The sequence below is a fragment of the Lissotriton vulgaris genome, chromosome 10 (genome assembly GCF_964263255.1).
Source record: "Lissotriton vulgaris chromosome 10, aLisVul1.2, whole genome shotgun sequence".
In the NCBI taxonomy this organism is placed as follows: domain Eukaryota; kingdom Metazoa; phylum Chordata; class Amphibia; order Caudata; family Salamandridae; genus Lissotriton; species Lissotriton vulgaris.
This window is the reverse complement of record NC_141698.1, coordinates 1,123,274,481-1,123,287,325: the sequence shown is the minus strand read 5'-3', so window position 1 is coordinate 1,123,287,325 and position 12,845 is coordinate 1,123,274,481.

Here is a 12,845-nt window from a genome sequence, read left to right as displayed (position 1 = left end):
CGCTGGTGAAACAAATGAACTGCAAGAGTCCTGGTATATATATATATATTTACATATTTAATGTTGCTTATTTATTTTTAATTTTTTTTATGTTAATGTTTAAATTGGAATTTGAATTGTTTTTAAGTTGTAATGTTCTCAATTGTTTTCATGTACATTTTGTAATGTTCTTTTTTAATTTTGATATTTTTTGTTGTATTGTTTTCAATTGTTTTTACATTTCTATTTCTTTTTATTTTAATTTCTGTAAATAAAATATTTTTCTTTTAATCTCTCCCCATTTTGCCTCAGTGGATCCCTCATCCATGCATCCATCCACCAACTCATAAACCATAGGTGCACAGCTGTGAAACAACATTCAGTTTTTTAGATATATAATTCAATTTTCTCTTGGACACCCTGGCTGCGGTACACTTTAGACACATCAGCGTCATCCATTTGTGTATTGATCATTATTTCATTTTCCTCAGACCACATTGCCTGCCATAGGCGCACACTAACTTTTATTTTTTTGAAGATTACTATTCCATTTACTCATGCAGTTTCTTGAGTGCCACAGGTGTCTCCTGTAGAATACATGGACATAATGGAAAGAGCTCTACCATTCTGTATATTGTGTCTTATTCTGATGGGGAATTACATTTTATGGTATGGTGGTGTGGTTTGACTTTAATGTGGTTAATATTTATTACCACACTAATGTTGCCTTTGTCTGCACTAATTCAAACTGCAAGGAATGCCATGTGACACTTCACACTAAATGTTTTTCTTGATTGTTTGCCTTTAGATGCACAAGAGAAGAAACCTCACCCGCAGTGTGGCCAAACGGAAGGCCTGTGCAGTCACACGTCAGTGCTCCAATCTTTTCCAGTTTTTCAGCTTAGTGCAATAGAGAACTGAGAACTTCAAGATGGCCCTAAAGAAACATTTTTCCAAGAAAGTGGTCAGTGAGAAGAAGCAGCCTCCCACCAGTGGCATGTTGCCCCAAATCTGTTTTGACCCCCACGTTGTGTGCCTTCCGCACCAGCCTCCGTAGACCAAGCTGAGAGCAGCACTCCCGCATCAACAGCAGCACCCCAACCTAAGCCCAGGACCACGTCTGTCAGTGAATGGGCCACTGTAATCCTGATGAACCCGACAAGCAGTGACACTGAATAGATTTGTCCCTTTCGCAAAATAGTACCCAATCGTTTCAGGAAACAGAGCAAAGGGGAATGCCGCAGCATCCAGCAATAGTACATTTTCCTAATGCTGGAGCTGAACAGGAGATTGTTCTTCCTTCAAGCAAGAGCCTCCTCTTTTAGAATCATTGGCTCCCAGATCTCCAGCAAGGAAAAGGAAGGGTACTACTGAACCATCTTCTCCAAGCACCACTTCTGATGATGATGATAGGGACATGAAGTGGACCCCGGCAGAGTCCAGGAGACAACAGGAGACGCAAGGGAAAAGAAAAGTTCCTGTAAGCCTTAGACATATGAAAGAGGACGATGAGGAAGATGATGATGATAAAGCAGTCATTGTGGACGGTGCCACAGAGCAGTCTGACATTGATATTTAACCTGCTCCGAGGGATGTGACACAGGTAGCACCGCCACCAGCTCCCATATTTGCAAACGAGAGCTGAGACTTGAGCCAACCCCTACCCCTACCTCAGGACACCTGTTTACTGTGGAGAGGCAATCGACGACACGCCCACCTAGCTCTAGTTCTTCTTCAGGCATTGGCAGTGGCACAGTAAACAAGCATTGGCATATCCAATAGGTCTCGCCTTTTGGCCTTATAAGTGTTTAGCTATGCAGCACATTGTCCTGGGACAAATACAGTACGACGTAAGTGATGGTATAAAAATATATATATGTAAATGCAACCACCTAAGTTCATTCATGTTACCTCTATGAAGTACAATCCATCTGATTCCCAGTTCCCTCTTTAGCACTACTATCAGCAATCCAAAATGCACATGACTAGTCCTGGGCATGTAAACAAACCATTAAAGTTAATCTTTGCCTGAAACTCTGTTTTCCCATAATGGTAAAATAGAGGCATGGCTGAGGGAAATAAAACGATAATGAACTGCAACGTTTGTGGCTTATCATGAAAGAATGCAGGAAGACATAAAGCATGAACATTTACTGCGAGTCAGGCTCTATGGAGTTCATTAAGCGAACTTAAGCTGTCTTTGCGAAGTGCAACAAATGTGGTAGTTTGACTCTCCGCCTACCTTTAAAGGAGTCCAGATAAATGTATTCAAGTGCTTCCAGATAGTTGCGCTGTTGCTCCCAGAAGTTGGTCGTGGTCTGTTGCCTCTGTCCAAGGGACAGTAGGCAGGCGGTTGTGGAGACCGACAGCTACACACAGAGAGTGACAGGGATGCAAGCCGGCAGCATAGAAGAAGCAGGCACATTGCCACTCGGACATCGATTGCACTGCCTGGTTAGCTTTGTATGCCACTTGGAAATCCACAAATAACACAAAAATTCAAACCCCACGGTCTAGGGACATAGAAGGACAATCGATATTTCTAGGGCACAACTATTCAGTCTCAAATAGGTGCATGCTTCTCTTAAGCAGATATGGCACAACAAGGTCGACCACAGGAGGAAGCTGGCAATTTTGACAGTGTGAGTTTTCGTCAGCATTGACCTTTAAGGCAGTTAACATCCCCACAGGTGTATACAGGTTTCCCACAGAAAGAAAGCACGGCCAGCTCCTGAATGCGAGAATAGAGCACGCCGCTAGTAGAGTCGGACAGGGGCAAAAAAATCACATTTTTCATTGATGTATTTCTGTTAGTTCCATATCCATTGCTTCTGTGCAGATCTGAATTTTGTTTTTATTGCTGTACAGCAGTAAAGACAGATCCCCTCTAATCTTGTACACATCGTCTACACAACTTCCATACAGCTGTATCTCTGAATTTCACCCCAAGATACAAGCACAGAGCAAAGCTACGGAGACCATTTTCTCATCCATATTTCTATACACCGTATTGATGCTTTGGGGAGGGGAAACATTAAAGCTGTCACTTTAAAGAAAACTTGAGATAAAAGTTGAGCGTGATTAACACAGGATGTAAAGAGGAACTGTGTGGGTCAGGAGAACGCTTTGGAGGTGTTGGGGTCCAAAAAAGGTATGAGTAACTTTAATATAACACTTACCACATATTCCTCAATGGCTTCACACATCTTCCTCCAACCTAACACCTTGTTAAGCCTCAACAGCCTCTTAGCGGTCAGCTCTTTTGCTTAATGCCCGCCTAGGAGTCGGGAAAAACCCATGATCCCAGCACAACAGTGGTCTTTATCAACAACATTGAAACACTGCCTACACAGACCACACACCACAGACCCTCACTCTCATCCATCCATGCAGATCCGCACGGAGGCCTGTTCCCCATTCTCAAATGTACCTCATCTGAAAGTATGGAGAGCTGAATGCATACAACTACAGTATGATTTAATGGTGTTTCTGGGTTTCTCTTCTCATACCAGGTCATTCTTGAAGGCTGAGGAGACATGCCGCCCATAGGCCTCGTTAGCACGGAGAGCCATTTCTGACTGGGTTCATTATTCCCCTTTCCTGCACAGGACAATGCAGGACAACTAATCAGTGGTGTATTGGGAGAATAAATGGGTCAGTTTAATGGTGCATGGATGGGGGGGGCCGCGGCATTTGTTTACACTCCAGGGTACATTTATCACTGCTTCCTTGCATGTCACTGGCATGCAACAATAAATGTCAGGAATACGCGTGCGCCTAGTGAGTAGGCCTATGATTGGGCGCTGGTGCTCACAGAACGAACAATTGAAGCAAATTCAGATAGTTAGTATTCCAGGTGCATTAAAGTTTATATAATGGTGCATTTTCTGTGTATGCGTTGTGCAGGCCTGCCATTTCATTGTCGTAATCAAGCCTTTGTCATCACGTCATCAGCAACAAGATCTTCAGAAGTATCAATTTAGATTAATGAAGTTAAAAATAAAACAAATCACATAAAAGCCACAAGGCTGAGTGAATGGTGATTTTCAGAATGTAAGTTCTCACATTTGCCATCAAAGAAAAAAAAACAATCAATGCTGGCACATGGCTTCATGGTAAATTTCTAAATAAAATAAGGACGATAAAAAACGTGTTGAATCGACCTCGGGGTTCAGCAGTTAGTCGCTAGACATCTAGAAACATATTAGAGTCTGAGTTCTGCAGGATACCACCTCGGTTTTTATTTCGGATTGCTTGCCTGGGAACAGCATGAATTTCACACGCACATACAACACAAACCCGAGACCATCCAAAACTAATTCACCACAGGCCACGTGAAAAGTAAACAGTAAGGTCACAGGAGCCGTCAGCCAAGATACTTACTAAGAAAACAAAGAAAGTTGGGAGGGGGTGCAATCATGGAGCGCAGGCTGCAAATGAAAACAAGCAGCTCAAAAGGAGTGGTGGGCGGGCACAGGAATGCAGCTGCCACCCTGCGCGCCACTGCTTGCTCCTGAGAGCAAAACGCAGTGGGAGTCAACATTACTAAAAGAGGTAGGACATGCATCCACCTTTAGCCATTTGCATGCTTTTATTCTTGAAAGACACACACAAAAGCCAATCCTATCTGTGGGGGGAGTCAGACCCACACAGAGTAGTTTAGAGTTGTTACAAGAAGCCTCCCATAGAGCAGTGCATACACGCTGCGCTTGTCTCGACCCAAAAAGTACTTCTCCCCAGTTTGGGACTTTTTTACTGTTAGCACACAGGGGGAGCACATTGCAGTATTAAGCATTTGCAACACAAATGTTCGTCGAGCTAAGCCTGGTTCACATTATGGTACTGGAGGCCAAAGAATCCACTTGAAAAAACACCACTGAATCCGGTGGGAGGAGCGCCTTTAAATAATTGCTAAATGAGGTTGTGGTGGTGAGGAAAGCCAAGGAACATTAGCTACAAGTCCAATCATGGTGGGAGGTGATGATGAGGAACAAGCGAGTGACATCCTCACACAAAGCCGCCCTGTCTCTAGCAGTGTACCAGCAGAATCACCCACCTCAGAGACTTCACAATGGCAGAAGAAGACCAGAAGTGGTCTATGTGGATCAAAACCCATTGATGCATTGGTATGGGAAGATGTGCCAATGGTCATAGCTCATCAGACGGGCAATAAAAATGCATGGCTTGTCCTGTAGCCAGTGTGTCTGCTGCGCACGTGTTCAGTGCAGCTGGCACAGTTGTTAAAGTGAGAAAGACCAGAGTCTTCCCTTAAAATGTGGAGAGATTGACTATGATCAAAATGAACCAACATTTCAAACCACACAATTACACCATTCCTAAAACAGAACAGGAGAAGGGGGGATGATTGGTCAGAATCAAGTGTGTTAGCTGACCACCATCTGGGTGTACCCCCTGAGTTTGAGGAAAAACACTACTTCCCAGGCTGAGTATGCCAGTGCCCCCATAAAATGTTTGAATTATTTCTTGTTGAATTATCTTTGAAAAAACAAAAAAGTACCTAGCTGAACATTATTATTTTTTGTCAGATTTATGCTGCCCCACCTTTTTAGTCACATAAATTGCCAGATTGCAGTTTACCAAGTTTCTATTCAAGAAGCTTCCAAAATTCCTTAATGACATTGAAGACAATGCCTGCCCCACTTGCATGCCTATCTTTTTTTGCATCACTTAGCACTAGCAGGGCTGCCCCTCAGCATCGTTGATTTACAAGAGTGTCAATCCCAAATTCCAATGTGTTACCTGTGTCAAAGATGATTTGTGTACCTACCACCAAACCTACACGTGCTTGGATTGGAAGAGGTAATCACAACTATTGCAATGGTGAGTTATAAAACTGCCAAGTTCCAATATGTTGCTTGCATCAAAGGGGAGATAATGTACCTACGGCCATGCTCGTATTGGAACAGGTAGCCATTGCACCAATTTGTGATTATTGAGTGCTTGTGAGTGATGATTGAAGATTCATGTTTTGGCCGACAGTGAGGGAGGGTGTTGAACTGTGAATTGGGTACTTGCCTGAAATTATTTGCAATGTTTGGTGCCTTAATGATGCGCAGTAGTTTTTTTCCCTGCCAGTGATTGGCCCTTTGACACTTAGCCAGACTTACTTGCAGGGTCATCTCCTTTTTTCTGGTTTTTCAGAGATCAGTACATTTACTTTAGTTAACAAAAACCTATTCAAAATACTGCAAACCTGTTTCTCTACTTGTTCTTCAACAGCAGTGCACTACACAACTATATTGTTCATGTCATGACTGGTCTAGGACGGAGTTACTTGTAAATGTAAATGTAAATTGATACTTGTATAGCGCACTACTCACCCGCTAGGGTCTCAAGGCGCTTGTACGAATACCGCTGTGGAACCCATCCTGTCTTTCCCTGTGAGGCGTCCACTCCTGGGCACCCCCAAGGTAGAGGCCAGGCATCCTTAGTGTTGTGGGGATTAAGCAAGCTATTGTCCAGAGTTGCAGAGTGGGACTCCATGATTGGAATAGGCACCAAGGTGAGAATTATCAGGTCTGTGGAATTTTTTAGCTCAAGACCCGCCGAGGCGGGGTATTGAACCCTGGTCCCGGGCTAGACCTCTGCATCAGGGTCTGCCGCTCTAACCATTGAGCCACACTTCTCCACTTGGAGTCAGGAGGAGGCTGGTAGAACTCAGTGTGGGGGCAACAGGACCACCTCATCAACAGCTAGAAGCAAAAAGTTATTGACTTCAAAGGGAAACTAAGAATCTTAGGCCTAGTACTCATCTATGTGGAATGGACAGAGGTGCATTGATTTGTGAAATGCTGATGTGTGTGTGTTGCACTGGTGGCAAAAGTAGAACTCTGAGTCCCCCTATTTTTGTTTTGCTTTGCCTCTGAGTCTTCTTGATCCACTCCTCATGAATCTTGCCTTCCTTGTGTCCTTCTCCTTGACTCTAAAATACAGTTTCTATTTTACAATAAGCAGGCCTTCTAGTCTCAGGCACAAACAAAATACAAAAGTTGAGCTCAACACTCCTTCATACCTACCGGACCAGTCAAGACAGGCACCCAAAAGTGATGTACATTCCCAATGAGAATGCAGATGCCCCACTTAATTTTGCAATACAATATCATTTTTTTAAGCAATCCTATTTGGAGAACTGGAGGGGCAGGTTCTCTCCCAAGACTAGAAAATAGAACATGTAGATATCTGATAGGGTTGGTCTCGGGCAGACGGACTGTTTACACTGCATTTCACTGTACTTTGCCTTAGTCATTCCTTTATTTCCTTCCAAAACAGACTGATGACGAATGATGTGCTGCTCATTACCCAGGTGAATGTTGTCCTTGTGTAGTGTTTGTCTTTGTCTAAGCTTCCTCCAAATCCCCTTTCCCATCCATTCATCAAACCCCTAACCCTTGTCCCCAGGGCTGTGTGATTTATTGAGGAGTGGCTTAATTTATACCATCAATGGATCACACTCTTGGTGTGGCCGATGTGATGAAAGCAACACCAGCTCACTGCAGGATCTTCTAAGCAAAGGCCACACTGACCCCATTTACCCAATTGCGCATAAAAGTGATCCATATTTTAGACCTAGAATGAAGAACCTCAGTCGTCAGCATCTTCATTCAGGCCTTGTGTAGCATAACCATAAACATCTAACCTAAGCTTGTCCACTCCAGACTTTGAGCTAATGTTTTGTGACTCAAGGATTTTGTAACTACTAGCAGCTTCCCATTGCTCAAGTTACTACTATTGTTATGTATAGGTATTTTATCACTATCAGGAATTCTTGATGTGTCATCATGTGGTAGCCTGGTCTCAATTCTTTGTAAAGCTTTGATATAACCCACTAACTCAGTGTTTTTATTTCAATTTAGTTGCCTGCGATGGATATTACTTCCGATTAATCCTACTGTTGGAGCTCACCTGGGTTTGAAGCTCTTATGCCATCCCTGTTATTGCTTCATCTAAATTCAGGTAAGACAACTATGGAGTAAAGTGAACTAGTTAAGTAAGTAAGTAAGTAACTAACTTACTGCAAGTTTATTTAGGTTGTTGTAGACAATATAGTTTGTATATAGTTAGAGGGGTATAACTCTAGTACTAAGTGGTATAATGCACTATTATGATATAAAGGATATGATGTAAAGGGTTTTGTAGCGCGCTCTGTTACTAGAATAGTATCCTGGCGCGGAAGGTGAGGGCAGATTCAGAGGACAAATGGAAATTAGCAGAGTTAGAGGGTGATGTTAAACAGATGGGTTTTCAGCCCCTTCTTGAAGGCCAATGTTCGGAGCAACTCTAAGATGGAAAGGGAGAGCATTCCAGGCCCTAGAGGCCCTGACCGAGGTGGACTGGCCACCTAATCGGGAGAGCTTAAATCTGCGAACCCTCATTTGGCACTGATTGGCCGAACGAAGACATCTGTTAGGGATGTACAGGGCAAACCTTTTTCTCAGGTTAGCAGAACCGGTTAGATGGACCGCGCGGAAGGCCAGAACAAGGGTTTTAAACATAATCCGGTGGGCAACCAGAAGCCAGTGAAGGGTCTTGAGACAAGAGCGGACACTAGAACTGATGGGGAGATTGAACAGAAGCCTGGCGGCCATATTTTGGATGACCTGGAGACGTTGGATCAGGAAGGCTGGGAGACCACAAAACAGACCGTTGGCATAGTCGAGCCTCGAAAATATTAGGGCGCGCAGCACCGTCTCCTTAGCCTCTCTCGGAAGGAGGGGGAAAAACCTGCGGAAGGCCTTGAGAGTGGCAAAGCAAACCCCCGTAAGTTTTTTAATATGGTCTTCAAACTTAAGGTCATTCCCGAACCAGACTCCTAGGTTTTTTGCTGGGCCACCGATGGATTTTGGGCAGGGCAAGTCGCGGGCCATAAGAGGTCACTAAAATTATCAGGGAAGGAGCCATAGAAGATCACCTCAGACTTGTCCTCATTGCACTTGAGCTGAGCAAGCGCTAGCCAACGGAAGACGGATGAGAGGCAGAGTTGGACCGCCGACGTATCCAAATTGTCCTTTGGCCAGGTGATCAAACGTTGGGTATCGTCGGCGTAGGCCATCATTTTGGCCCCCAGTTGTTCCGCCAGATAAATCAAAGGGGTCAGGTAAATATTAAAAAGCAGGGGACTAAGAGTAGACCCTGGGGGACTTAATGCTAATTTCACAACCAGCCAATGTTTCTATTTTAGGACATTGCAAAACATATATCCCCGGATAACTAACAAGCCCACCTGCCAAGAACTTACACGAAGCGCCCGTCTTCTCGGTCTCACTAAACTGCTAGCGGCTGCCTGTCCTCTCTTGGGGATAAAAACATTCTCTACCAATGGAGCAAGGCACAGCAACTCCATGCAGCGCTTTGGGGTGGCGAAGCCATCCGCTGACGTCAGAGGCCGGCGGCAGTAGCGGTTCAGAGCAGCAGCTGGAGGTGCCACGGCGGGTACAGGGCAGGAGCGGAGCTCCCATCAGCACTTTCCCCGGGGGCTGGGATCCCGAGGCCCGTTGGTGGCAGGGGAGGAAGGTGCACATCTGGCCGCACCAGCATAGCCAGCTTGGGTACTGCCAGATAGGTCCGCTGAGTGAAGACCGGGTCCGCACAAAACGCTCTGGGGTGAAGCAGGGCTTGAACCGGGAACTAGAACTTCCTCAATGTGCAGTGCATTCTGGGCATAGCAGGGGCAAGTGGTGCTTCTAGTTCCTTGCTGCTCTGTGCACCCGGGGAGATGCGGGGATGGATGTCCTGTGCTCATCGGTACCGTGTAGTGCTTTCAGGTGGAGCAGGGGGCGGTCACCTGGATCTTGTTTGCTGTTCATCGTGAAGTTCTGCGCTGATACTGGGAGCTGCAGCCGCTGCCTCCGAGTGCAGATCTCTCGGATTGAGGCACAGTGCTTTTTCCTCTGCATTGAGTGTGCAGGTGTGATAATTGAATGCCAGTGCCTTCCTGCTGAGCTGTGCCAGGGCTGCCCGTTGGATATAGTGCCAGGGACATCACATGCCCTGAGTTTCGTTGCCTCTAGAAATCCTCTCATTGTGCACCACGAACAGCGCAGAAGGCACGAGGCATGGGTGATATGCGCCGAGTGCTGCCTTCTATGCATAGTGTAGGGCACCAGGACTTCCTGGGCTGCCATGCGATGGATAGGAAAAGGGCCCTGCTGCAGCTGCGCTGTGTGCCATGGCTACCCTGAGCCCCATCGGCGCCGCACTCTCCAAGGTAGTTTGAGCTATTGGCATTGCTAAATAATGCAACACCAATAGCTTTTGTTGCAGTTTGTGTTGCAATATTTAGCAATGCCAATAGCTCAAACTTAATTAACCCGAGACCTATTGCATTGCAAATGCTTGTTTGTAAAGCATACATGCATACTACACATCACTGTGAAATAGCTTGGAACTGTACGAGCTACATAAACAAAGTCACAGGGAGAACGCTAACTCATTGCTATCTCTGATTCACTGTGGTGACAGGAGGACAGTCTGCAATGGCTTCTTAATTAAATCAAAACGAGAGCCAATGATGAGTGCAATTGGGTAGCACTGAGCACACGCCTAACAGGAACTAGAAACTGGATCACATAATAATAATATTCTTAACATAAACTAAACATAACTTATCTGTAAGTGTGAGTTGTTATTCGAGAATTTTTTTTTAGCATTATAGAAACACAGCTGAATTAATACTCACTGAGCCCCGGAATCTCGACAACGAGCAGGTCGAGCAGGTCCTGCTCCTGGTCAAGAATATCTGCCTAGGAGTGTGTCAGCTGCTGGACGGTACGCTGAACCTGGCTGGTGCGCAGCCCACACCGACGCACCCTCCAAAAGTGCAGTTGACACTCCCACAGGGGAAATCCCGTGCCGGGCCTGCTGCCAGCATGGAGGGGTGGCACTGCACAAACAAAAACTAGTGCAGCCACCTCCTCCTTGCTAAAGATAGTGTGGGGCTGCACATCTGGGTGGCGGTGCCGCCCGCAAGGTAGGTGACCCTCTGGTATGGCTCTGGGTGGGATAAAGAAAGATCTGAAAAGAAAGACACAGAAAAGGAAGAAAAAAAGAAATAAGGCAGTAAGGGGAAAAATAAACAAAATACAAAAAGTCACAAAAACCACCCAAAAAATTACAACAAAACATAAACTACACAAACACCCAATAATAGGCCATATGTAGGTAAATGGCATTTACCGAATCGTAAATACCGAATTTTACTGATTTGGTATTTACAATTCGGTAAATGCCATGTAGGTAATTATTCTTTAAATATTACTGAATCGGTAATATGCGGTTATTACCGAATCGGTATTTACCGATTCGGTAATTGCCATTGATTCCTATGGGCCTCGAGGCCCATAGGAATCAATGGTAATTACCGAATCGGTAAATACCGATTCGGTAATTTTACCGATTTGTCAAGGGGGACAGGGTGTCACTTTGACACCCTGTTGCACCCCTGATTTTGGCTTGTGTGCAATGCGACACACATACATGCCTTTAGGGCATGTATGTGTGCCACATGGCACAGGTGTACATGCACAGATGTGCATGTACACAGAAATTCGTTATTTACCATGCCATTGTATTTCATGGTAAATAACGAATTTCTAAGGGCCTGTGGCACTGTTTCCAGTGCCACATACATCCCAAATTTCCGATTCTGTACATTTACCGAATCGGTACTTTACCGAATCGGTAAATATACAGAATCGGTAATTTTCAGGCCCCCTACATCTGGAATTACAAATACCAGTCGGTAACGGCCGAAATCGGCCGTTACCGACCGCTATTTTGCCACCTACTCATGACCCAATATGATCAATAAAAATGAGGGGTAGACAAGGTTGATAGGTGAAGGATTAAAAAGATAAAAGAGGAATTGAAAATTCGGCCCAGTACCATAAACAGAGAAGAAAAACAAGATGGCCGCGCGCATGCGAACTGCTTGGTGTCATTTGCGCACGAATTGGAACGTGAGGACACACTCCGCATTGCATTTCGAAACACAAACTGGTCCACGGGAAAACTCCGCCCGCCCGCGGAACTCCGTGTACAGCAGCAGAGGTTTTAGCCACTCTGCTGAGGTCCTCATAGGGCGACTAGGCCTACTTTTATGGCTGCATATTCAGCCAACCCTGTCTAATGATCCCATATTCCACTTCCAGTGGCCCTGAGTGCATGTTGATGTTTCCAGCTAAGCTGAAACTTTTGATGCGAATGGGTGGTTCTTGACAGAGCACCACGGACCACAGGAGCAGACGTCACACAGAGGAGAAGGTGGGCTACTTAAAAGAACCAGGATGAAAGTGTGCCCCCAAATAGCAGAAGATGGGGACCCGCTCAGAGAGAGAGGGAGCCGATGGGGGCTATGGGACTAGAAGGAAGGTGGAGGTGGAAGCTGGACTCGGATGGTGGGTGGAAGGGGCCATGGGTGGTAGAGGAGAACTAGATAATGTCTCAGAAGATGAAGGTGAAACCCCAGGATGCTCCCGGAACAGGGCAGGAGGGGTCCTATCATATCAAGCCCATGCAAAGGCAGGTAGAGTTGGGTACAGTAGATATTCCTCCTACTGACGGGTCTGCATGACCCATACGCAAGTTCGATGATCACACATGAGGGATACAGCGCAGCCTCAACACACTACTATAAATATGATTACCCCGGTGGGTAAGGTAGAGCCCTTAGGAAGGGGACGCCCCTGAAATGGAGGAGGTTGGGTTATGGTGGCAGCCGCTCCCTGGGGTGCTGCATAATAGAAACATCCTGAAGTTTCACATGATCACACGTGAAGGACACAGCGCAGCATCAAAGCCCTATGGCTAGAGTAACCCCAGTGGGTGGGGAGGCCCCTTAGTAAGCATAT